Genomic DNA, 11,947 nt, shown 5'->3' with positions numbered 1-11,947 from the left:
AGACTGACATATGGGCCCAGTCAACTTCATAGTCAGAAGTTGACTGGGTCAATATTGACTGGTCAAGGGGCGCTAGGGTCCCACCTGTCACTGACTGGGACTGCCGAGTCAGCAGGTTTGACTGGTCAAAAGACCAGCGGGACCCATGTGTCAGTAAGACATTTTAATTAACAGACTGTTCTATCTTTCCTTTTATGTAAATTAACTGGTTGTGGGCCCCGCTATCAGTGGCTAATTAGTGGGGTGGTGGGTTAGTACTAATTGGGGCTAGCCCCTAAGTTAACAGGGGGGCCGCTGGGCTCGCACGCATCCACGACTGGGAGCCGGGCGTGGTGCGGCCCGCCAGCAAAGGCAACGGCGAGCGGCAGAAGCAGCCACGACGAACGGCGGTGTGGTGGTAGATACAGGCGGCGGGAAGGCCACGCGCGGGCGCGTGCACGTGAGGTTGCCGGTAGGGACGCGCTGGGCAGGGCGGTGCGTGGGGGCGTGGGGTGAGAGGAAAGGAGCTCGGGTCTAGCCGGGGAGGGCGAGCGGGCGCTGCCAGCACGACAAGAATGGAGGTGCGCTCGCGGGTCAGAGGGCGGGGCCGGCGGCAGAGCGAGTAGCAGCAACGATGGCTAGCGGCAACAGTAGCAAAAATAGCAGCGGGCAGCAGCGGCTGCGGGCGAGCGCGGGCAAGGGAGGCTAAGGGAGTGCCGCGGAAAACGGAGGCGAGGCCAAGGGCGTGCTGCCACACGCAGGCGATCGCATCCAGAGGGTACGGCCAATGCATGTAGGGGCGCAGGGGAGTACAGCGGGAGTGGTGGTGCGCACGAGCTCCCACTGAGATCCGGGCACCCGGTGGTGGAGGCATACGATGATGGATTCAACGGGGGAAGAGGGGGAATCGGATGAGGGCCTCACGTTGCGTCTGTAGGGGTGCACAGCGGGCTCGGGGGAGGCTCTGGGACGGCGGATTCCGGCGATGGCGACAACGGTGCAAAGGAGGAAGACGACTTAGGGGACGGCGTTCCGGGGCGTCGCGCGGCTTGACGAGGAGGCGTAGCCGACGGAGGAGGAGCGAGCGGACACGTCGAAGAGGCAAGGCGGCGGCCGTAGCTATGCGGACGACGGCGGCGTAGCCATGGCAGCGCTCGGGCGCGGGCAGATCTGGAGCGCAAGGGTGAGAAGGAGCAGGAGAGGGTGAGGGGAGCGGGGACCGAGTGGGAGAGGGGATTGAGGAGGCGCGGTTGTCGCCCTTATCCCGTCGGGATGGTGCCGACGAGGTGGTGTGGCGGGGACGCGCGGGAGGAGCCCCGTCCGGATGAACAAAGGAGGAAGAGAGCGACCGGGGGAGGTGGGCGGTCTAGGTTGGGCCGGTGGCCAGCTGGGCCACGGCCCAGCAGGGGGTGTTCTTCTCATTTTTTTCTAATTTGTTTTATTTTGTTTCTTTTCTTTTAATTTAAAATTGTTTTTAGTTTTCTATAAAGTATATAATTTGTATCCAAATTAGTATTTCAACATACCCCAAAGCCACAAAAAGTTTGGTGACAATATAAAACATTTTAATATTTTATTAATTGAAAAAGGCATTTAATTAATTGTTTTTGCTACTGTTTTATTTATGTTAGCACATTCAAACACTTTTAAATATGGTTGTTTCTCCACCGTTATTATCTAGGGATTATTTGTCACACCTGGAACATTTTAGTTTTAGTGTTTGAAAAGTTTTACCGTTTGACTTTAATTGAAATTGAATTGTGAATCGGTTTTCAACTAATGCGAGATTGACAACAGTAATCATGGTGACATGGCATCATTAGTAGAGTGTTACTGTAGCTTAATTATCCGAGCGTCACAATTCTCCTCCTCTACAAGAAATCTCGTCCCGAGATTTAAGAGATAGAGTAAGGGGGAAAGGTTTGGTTACAATTTTCTAACGGGTCTTCTCGAAGAAGTTAATCCCTTTCAATGACGCCTTCAATTCTTTATTGCAATGCATCATGATGAAGTTTCTGTCCTTTTCTTTGGGATCTTCATTGTACTTACGAAAGAATAAAGGGTGGTTATTCCGGAAGAACGGACCTCTGCAAGGTCGACTACCTGGTAGCTAACATCGGGGAAGGTGGCGGAAAGTAACTCTGGAATTGAAACTTAATAAAATTTCGAGAGCAAAGTACATGGGAAGTTTAAGCGGGTAGGCAATCGTTCGATGCCTGAACTAAGTGTGAAAGGGGTCCAGAGCAACGAGAATAAGTATTGCGTCTGATACCAGAATAGATCACTAGGAAGGTGTCTCGCGAATTACATCTGAAGCCAAGCATGAGGAATAACTTTGGAAACAGGGGTGTACAAAAGAGTCAGGTTTCGATCCTGTGGAACTATGGGTTATGGGCCCACCATGTGGTTAAAAGTAGGAAGGGTGTTGACATCTTGCACAGTCATGATAGCAAGACATGTCAGAGGATAGCCCATATGTTATGTCGGCAACAATGTCGGTACCAAGGGCGAGGGACGAAGAGAACCATTTTCCTGCTCGTTGAGCGAGGCGGACCAGTAGGCGAAGTTCTCGTCAATCGATGGTTACCGGAATGTCATCAACAAAAGTAACAGGGTCTTTCTAACAGAATTGTAGAACGAGGTGTTTACAAAAGTAGGAGAATATTACTGCTTAGATCATATATATCACAAGAAAGGTTAAACCAAACAATGGAAAGGAAAATGTGTTTAAGCACATATTTCAAGGGTATATCCTTCCTAAGGACAACCAGAGCATGATATCCATGCCGGATATAATGTAGAAAACTCTTTAGGTAAGGTGAGAGAAATTTCATGACATTACCCATACAGTGGTGTTTGGGTAATTGAGTAGGAAACATTTAGCATTGGGCTTCAAATGTTCTTGTTGAAAATCGGAGTACCATAGACAAGCTTCAAGATAGCATTGACATGGTCACCGGGTAAAGATCAGACTTTGGATACACAAAGGATCCATCAGGAACAACTTATAGAATAAGTCTTACAATTTCCTCATGGAAGAATGGCTAACCTTGCTAAAAAGGAAACTATAACAATAGGCCCTCCGGGCAGGTGTGTTAGGATGACATCACCTTATCGGGTTAAACACCAATGTTATAACTATTGGCAATATGTTCCAACCATCATATCTGACTGAGGTTCAGGTCCGATTGGTGTCAGGATACCCCAGACTCAGGTTGCCTGAGAAGAAGAGGTGCAACACAAATCGACGAGATGACATTATAAGATTCTTGGGAAATGAACTATAGAAGCAAGTTCCAAAACTAAAGTTCATCATTAACCAAGGAGAGGATGAGGAGGTGGCTGGTGAACTTAGCGACAACGAATCGAGATTTCCAAAATATAGATTTCCACCAGTATTTGAACAAGGAGATAACATTTGTCAGATCAAATGATATAATGAGGTATGTTCGAGGAAAAAATACACAGTTAAACATTGATTGAAAGGTGCGCATGAAATATGGGCTTAGGTAGCATGATCAATGTTAGAATGGTGGTTCGATAACCAATGGTCTAAGAATGAAATATCGACCATTAACTTCAAAGCAATAGGGTTGCTAGAAGTTTTGAAGTCGCACATCATAGTTTAATTGTCGGTTTTCCAGTTAAAAACAACATGGGGACCAAGGAATGAATGGATATGGCAAGAAGTATCACATGTATCAAGATCTCTTAAGAGGTGGTGAAATTCTCACGACTTTCTTGAGATAAAAGATGGTAATACTTCCAAGGTAAAGAAGAACAAATGCTGGGTAGCAAGGATCTCAAGGTATAACACAAAACACTAACATGTTTGTGTTGAACGGAAGGAAATAAAGTGGTCGATGATAACACAAATAATTGAGGGGAAAGGATGGTATTTCTCATCAAGAATTCGATATATATATATCTTGGAAGAGCTTAGAATGTTGATGATGATCATGACACAGTTGTCGAGAGATTTCATGAAGATGTAATCGGTCGGCGATGCCATCAAGTCAAATGATGATGAAGCGAAAGGTTATGGAAACCAAGGGTGCGACATAAACTCAAAATCAAGTTTGATGTTCAAGGAGAAATGATATGACAAGGAAGTTCGATGTAAGATTAGCTCATCGTCGAAAATTGTGCTCCGAGAAGAAGGACCAGGTAGCACAATTAAAATTTAGCACGATAATGATATAGTCGATCGGGCTAGGAATGACTTGAAGGATTATTAAACTCATAAGCAACAAAAATTACTTAGAGTTAATGAATCAGATTACGGACTCGATTCACTATCGGTGTCCCTAAGTGTCAAACAACTCAGAACCTGAGGAAAAATTGGAATCGGTGAGAAATAATACTTGAAGAAGAACTCATAAGAAGTAATATGGTTCTGTGATTTTATCGAGATACCACGGGGTAATACTCGAAGGTAGAACATAATAGAGGTTGCAGAGGTGTATTGATCTGCAGAAGACAAGTGCTTTAACTAGTCCGAGAAATGAAATCAAGGAGAAAATATGATCGGAACCACGATTGCAAAGGATAAATTCATAGATACCAAATGATATTATATCAAGGTAGTAATTATTATTACAAGAAGCTTCCATGATATGATATACATCGTGTCCATGGGCATGAACACAAAGTTCAAGGTCGACTCCCACTTCTTCAATGTATAACCTTCCATTCACCTCTCTCTTTCCGAAAATGACATTAGTTGTTGAAAGTTTTACCTAGTGCAATACCAGATAAGTATGACCCGTGAAATCTTTCGGGTTCACACAGAGTAAGGAAGGCATAGGTTTAACCCATCGGGGCATCTTATGAACACATACCACAACTTCAGGAGCGAATAACTCAAGCTCGGGAGCAGAGCATGGTTGAGAAAGTAGAGGATACAATTTTGCAAAGGCATTATGTCTCCTAGGAAAGGCTCACAAGGTTATTGAATATGAAGGACGTTGTCGGATAAAATCCAATAAAGGATCTTGTGGTCCACAAAGGATCTGATGTGAGTATCGACACACAACCAGAGGAAGAATCAATGCAAAGACATTGGATTATAGAAACAACTGACTAACTCAGAGCTCAATTGTAAAGGAGTTATCATTTCCAAATCAAGGGATCAGAAGCAAACACTCTGATTATGAATGGATAAGTTGAATAGACTTAGGCGTGCATTCGTCGACATCTTGAGTTGTCGAGGACCAGCTCATGTTAAAAATGACGCCTGAGCCGGAAGGATGAATTCTAGGATCTGGTTGAGGATTGCGAGCATTCACAACATATTGAATCAACAGACTCAAAATGATAATGACAATGAATGCCAATAAGATTACCAGGCTTATGGGATTAATCATAATGTGGGCAAGCAAGAATTTCAAGAGCAATAGGTTGCTGAGGATGTTTGGGAGATTGAATAGCATTTCGAAGACTTTTATGGCCACATGAACAACTGGGGAGAAACAAATCCCCGGTAAGTGTGAGGATTAATTTGTAGGTGTATTTAGTCGGCAAGGAACTACAAGGCAGTAAGTACAAAGTTTTCTTGGAGAAATAGAGAGAAGTACGGGGTATATTGTAATAACAAGATCAACTGGGAATAAAAGTAAGAACGACGGGTGTATGTATGTATCCATAGGGATATTTTGGTGGTACGTAATTGAAAAAGCAACGGGCACAAAGTCTTGAGAGAACATCTGAGAGTATCTTCGGAATCTTCTGGTACAGCAGGCGATCATCTGTAATAAGGGGCTCTCCGGGTGGATGTGATCACGAGATCCTAATATTAGAGTTAGCAAAATCTTTAACCCGAAGAGAAGAGAGATTAGAATCCCAGAGTAAAGATGAGGAATAAAAAGATCCTAATACCACCCAATGGCGACCTAGGCCCATGGGCCGCACAGCCATGTTAGTAAAACATTTTTATCGACTAGACTCAACTTCGGCCAAGGAGTGTGGAAGGGGAATTCCTACAGGCAGTCGGCTCTGATACCAACTTGTGATGCCCCTGATTCAATCGTACACTAATCATACACGTAAACATGTACGATCAAGATTAGGGACTCACGGGAAGATATCACAACACAACTCAAAATAAAATAAGTCATACAAGCATCATAATACAAGCCAAGGGCCTCGAGGGCTCTAATACAAGTGCTCGATCATAGACAAGTCAGCGGAAGCAACAATATCTGAGTACAGACATAAGTTAAACAAGTTGCCATAAGATGGCTAGCACAAACTGGGATCCAGATCGAAAGAGGCGCAGGCCTCCTGCCTGGGATCCTCCTAAACTACTCCTAGTCGTCGTTGGCAGCCCCCACGTAGTAGTAGGCACCTCTGGTGTAGTAGGAGTCATCATCGGTGGCATGTGGCTCCTGGACTCCAACATCTGGTCGCAACAACCAGGTATAGAAAGGGGGAAAAGAGGGAGCAAAGCAACCGTGAGTACTCATCCAAAGTACTCGCAAGCAAGGATCTACACTACATATGCATTGGTATCAATGAAATGGGTAGTACTGTGGACTGAACTGCAGAATGCCAGAATAAGAGGGGGAAACCAAGTCCTATCGAAGACTACGCTTCTGGCAGCCTCCATCTTGAAGCAGCGGAAGAGAATAGATGGTAGGTTCACCAAGTATCATCGTATAGCATAATCCTACCCGGCGATCCTCTCCTTGTCGCCCTATTAGAGAGCGTCCACCGGGTTGTATCTGGCACTTGAAAAGGTGTGTTTTATTAAGTATCTGGTTCTAGTTGTCATAAGGTCAAGGTGAAACTCCAAGTCGTCCTTTTATCGAGGGACACGGCTATTCGAAGAGATAAACTTCCCTGCAGGGGTACACCACATTTCCCAACACGCTCGATCCCCCTTTGGCCGGACACACTTTCCTGGGTCATGCCCGGCCTCGGAAGATCAACACGTCGCAGCCCCACCTAGGCACAAAAGAGAGGTCATTACGCCTTTCTAAATCCTAAGCACGCAGGGGTCTGGGCCCATCACCCATTGCACACCTGCACGTTGCGTACGCAGCCGGTGAGCAGACCTAGCAACCTCCATTACAAAGGAAGTTGTGTTACGCGGTCCAACTCGGCGCGCGCCGCTTAGTCGCTGACGTCACGAAGGCTTCGGCTGATACCAGATGTCGAGTTCCCATAACTGTTCCCGCGTAGTTGGTTAGTGCATATAGGCCGGTGGCCAGACTCAGACCAAATACCAAGATCTCGTTAAGCGTGTTATTTTGAAGTAACCGTGGACGCCGACCAGGGCCAGGCCGACCTCTCTCCTAGGTGGTCTCAACCTGCCCTGTCGCTCCGCCACAAGTAACAGTCGGGGGCCGTCGGGAACCCAGGCCCACCACTACCTAGATGGAACCACCTGTCCCTTCAGCCCCCACATCGGAATCACTTGCGGGTACTCTATGAGCCGACCCGACTTTAGTCACCACATGTATCATATGTTATGTATATAAATATATACCCGTGATCACCTCCCGAGTGATCACGGCCCGGTAGTATAGCATTGCAGATGGACAAGAATGTAGGGGCCACTGATGGAATACGCATCCTATACTAAGCATTTAGGATTGCAGGTAAAGTATCAACAGTTGCAGCAACAATGATAGGCTATGAAGCAGAATAGGATTAATCGAAAGCAGTAACATGCTACACTACTCTAATGCAAGCAGTAGAGAGAAGAGTAGGCGATATCAGGTTGCTCAAGGGGGGGGCTTGCCTAGTTGCTCTGGGAAGGAGGGGTCATCAACAACGTAGTCGATCACGAGGGTATCAGCGGCGGTCTCGAGGTCTACCGGAAAGAGGTAACGGAGGGGTAACACAAATAAATAATAGAGCAATCAAAGCAACACAAAGCATAACATGGCAATACGCGGTGTTAGGGGTGACCTAATGATACGTCTCCAACGTATCTATAATTTTTGATTGCTCCATGCTATATTATCTACTGTTTTGGACATTATTGGGCTTTATTATCCACTTTTATATTATTTTTGGGACTAACCTATTAACCGGAGGCCTAGCCCAGAATTGATGTTTTTGCCTGTTTTAGGGTTTCAAAGAAAAGGAATATCAAATGGAGTCCAAATGGAATGACACCTTCGGGAACGTGATTTTCTCATCGAACACAACTCAGGAGACCTGGACTCTACGTCAAGGCACGTAACAAGGCCACGAGGTAGGGGGGCGCGCCCTACCCTACCAGGCGTGCCCCCACCCTCATGGGCCCCCTGTTGGTCCACCGACATACTTCTTCCTCCTATATATATCCACGTACCCCCAAACGATCAGATACGGAGCCAAAACCCTAATTCCACCGCCGTAACTTTCTGTATCCATGAGATCCCATCTTGGGGCCTGTTCCGGAGATCCGCCGGAGGGGGCATCGATCACGGAGGGCTTCTACATTAACACCATAGCCTCTCCGATGAAGTGTGAGTAGTTTACTTCAGACCTACGGGTCCATAGTTAGTAGCTAGATAGCTTCTTCTCTCTTTTTGGATCTCAATACAATGTTCTCCCCCTCTCTTGTGGAGATCTATTCGATGTAATCTTCTTTTTGCGGTGTGTTTGTTGAGATCGATGAATTGTGGGTTTATGATCAAGAATATCTATGAATAATATTTGAATCTTCTTTGAATTCTTTTATGTATGATTGGTTATCTTTGCAAGTCTCTTCGAATTATCAGTTTGGTTTGGCCTACTAGATTGATCTTTCTTGCAATGGGAGAAGTGCTTAGCTTTGGGTTCAATCTTGCGGTGTCCTTTCCCGGTGACAGTAAGGGCGGCAAGGCACGTATTGTATTGTTGCCATCGAGGATAACAAGATGGGTTTTCTTCATATTGCATGAGTCTATCCCTCTATATCATGTTATCTTGCTTAAGGCGTTACTCTGTTTTTAACTTAATACTCTATATGCATGCTGGATAGCGGTCGATGAGTGGAGTAATAGTAGTAGATGCAGGCGGGAGTCGGTCTACTTGTCTCGGACATGATGCCTATATACATGATCATACCTAGATATTCTCATAACTATGCTCAATTCTGTCGATTGCTCAACAGTAATTTGTTCACCCACCGTAGAATACTTATGCTCTTGAGAGAAGCCACTAGTGAAACCTATGGCCCTCGGGTCTATCTTTATCATATCAATCTCCTACTACTTAGTTATTTACTTTGCCTTTATTTTACTTTGCATCTTTATCATAAAAATACCAAAAATATTATCTTATCAGATCTCACTCTCGTAAGTGGCCCTATAGGGATTGACAACCCCTATTTGCGTTGGTTGCGAGGATTTATTTGTTTTGTGCAGGTACGAGGGACTCGCGCGTAGCCTCCTACTGGATTGATACCTTGGTTCTCAAGAACTGAGGGAAATACTTATGCTACTTTGCTGCATCATCCCTTCCTCTTCGGGGAAAACCAACGCAGTGCTAAAAGAGGTAGCAAGAAGGATTTCTGGCGTCGTTGCTAGGGAGGTCTATGCAAAAGTCAACATACCAAGTACCCATCACATACCCTTATCTTCCGCATTACATTATTTGCCATTTGCATCTCATTTTCCTCTCCCCCACCTCACCCTTGCCGTTTTATTTGCCCTCTCTCTCTCTCTATCCTCCCTCTATTTGCCTCTTTTTGTCTGCTTGCTTTTTGTTTGATTGTGTGTTAGTTTGCTTGCTTGTCGCGATGGCTCAAGATAATACTAAATTGTGTGACTTCACCAATACCAACAACAATGATTTTATTAGCACTCCGATTGGTCCTCTTACCGATGCTGAATCTTGTGAAATTAATGCTGCTTTGTTGAATCTTGTTATGAAAGATCCATTCTCCGGCCTTCCTAGTGAAGATGCCGCTACCCATCTAAATAGCTTCGTTGATTTGTGTGACATGCAAAATAAGAAAGATGTGGATAATGATATTGTCAAATTGAAGCTATTTCCTTTTTCGCTTAGAGATCGTGCTAAAGCTTGGTTTTCGTCTTTGCCTAAAAATAGTATTGATTCATGGAACAAGTGCAAAGATGCTTTTATCTCTAAGTATTTTCCTCCCGCTAAGATCATCTCTCTTAGAAACGATATTATGAACTTTAAGCAACTTGATCATGAACATGTTGCACAAGCCTGGGAGAGAATAAAATTAATGATACGTAATTGCCCTACTCATGGTTTAAATTTATGGATGATTATACAAAAAAATTATGCCGAATTGAATTTTGTTTCAATCTTTTAGATTCGGCCGCGGTAGGCACTTTTATGGAAATCACCTTAGGAGAAGCTACTAAACTCCTAGATAACATCATGGTTAATTATTCTCAATGGCATATTGAAAGATCTACTAATAAAAAGGTGCATGCGATAGAAGAAATTAATGTTTTGAGTGGAAAGATGGATGAACTTATGAAATTATTTGCTAATAAGAGTGTTTCTTCTGATCCTAATGATATGCCCTTGTCTACTTTGATTGAGAATAATAATGAATCTATGGATGTGAATTTTGTTGGTAGGAACAATTTTGATAACAACGCGTATAGAGGAAATTTCAATCCTAGGCCTTATCCTAATAATCCCTCTAATAATTATGGTAATTCCTACAACAATTCTTATGGAAATTATAATAAGATGCCCTCTGATTTTGAATCTGATATTAAAGATTTATTACTTCGCAAAAGAATTTTAATGCTATGATTGAAGAAAAATTGCTTAAGATTGATGATTTGGCTAGGAACATTGATAGAATTGCTCTTGATGTTGATTCTTTGAAACTTAGATATATTCCACCAAAGCATGATATCAATGAGTCTCTCAAAGCCATGTGAATTTCCATTGATGAGTGCAAAGAAAGAACCGCCAGGATGCGTGCTAAGAAAGATGCCCTTATAAAAGCGTGTTCTTCTAGTTCCTATGAAAATAATGATGAAGATCTAAAAGTTATTGATGTGTCCCCTATTAAATCTTTGTTTTGCAATATTAATCTTGATAATGATGGGACTGAATATGATCCACCTTTACCTAGAAGGCGTTCCAAGAATTCTGAATCTTTTGATCTTGATGCTAAATTTGATAAAAGTGGGATTGAAGAAATTAAAACCCTAGATGTTGCTAAACCCACTATTATGGATTTCAAGGAATTTAACTACGAAAATTGCACTTTGATTGATTGTATTTCCTTGTTGCAATCCGTGCTAAATTCTCCTCACGCTTATAGTCAAAATAAAGCATTTACTAAACATATCGTTGATGCCTTGATGCAATCTTATGAAGAAAAACTTGAATGGGAAGTTTCTATCCCTAGAAAAATTTATGCTGCGTGGGAACCAACTATTAAAATTAAAATTAAAGATCATGAATGTTATGCTTTATGTGATTTGGGTGCTAGTGTTTCCACGATTCCAACGACTTTGTGTGATTTGTTAGGTTTCCATGACTTTGATGATTGCTCTCTAAACTTGCACCTTGCGGATTCCACTATTAAGAAACCTATGGGAAGAATTAATGATGTTCTTATTGTTGCAAATAGGAATTATGTGCCCGTAGATTTTATCATTCTTGACATAGATTGCAATCCTTCATGTCCTATTATTCTTGGTAGACCTTTCCTTAGAACGATTGGTGCAATTATTGATAGAAGGAAGGAAATATTAGATTCTAATTTCCATTAAGGAAAGGCATGGAACACTTTCCTATAAAGAAAATTAAATTAACTTATGAATCTATTATGAGAGCCACTTATGGATCGCCTACCAAAGATGGCAATACTTAGATCTATTCTTGCTTGTTATGCCTAGCTAGGGGCGTTAAACGATAGCGCTTGTTGGGAGGCAACCCAATTTTTTTTATTCCTTGATTTTTGCTCCTGTTTAGTAATAAATAAATTATTTAGCCTCTATTTTGCTTGTGTTTTTTGTGTTTAATTAGTGTTTGTTCCAAGTAGAACCGT

This window comes from Triticum dicoccoides, chromosome 7A, assembly GCF_002162155.2.
Source record: "Triticum dicoccoides isolate Atlit2015 ecotype Zavitan chromosome 7A, WEW_v2.0, whole genome shotgun sequence".
NCBI classification, from domain to species: Eukaryota; Viridiplantae; Streptophyta; class Magnoliopsida; order Poales; family Poaceae; genus Triticum; species Triticum dicoccoides.
This window is presented reverse-complemented; position numbering follows the sequence as displayed.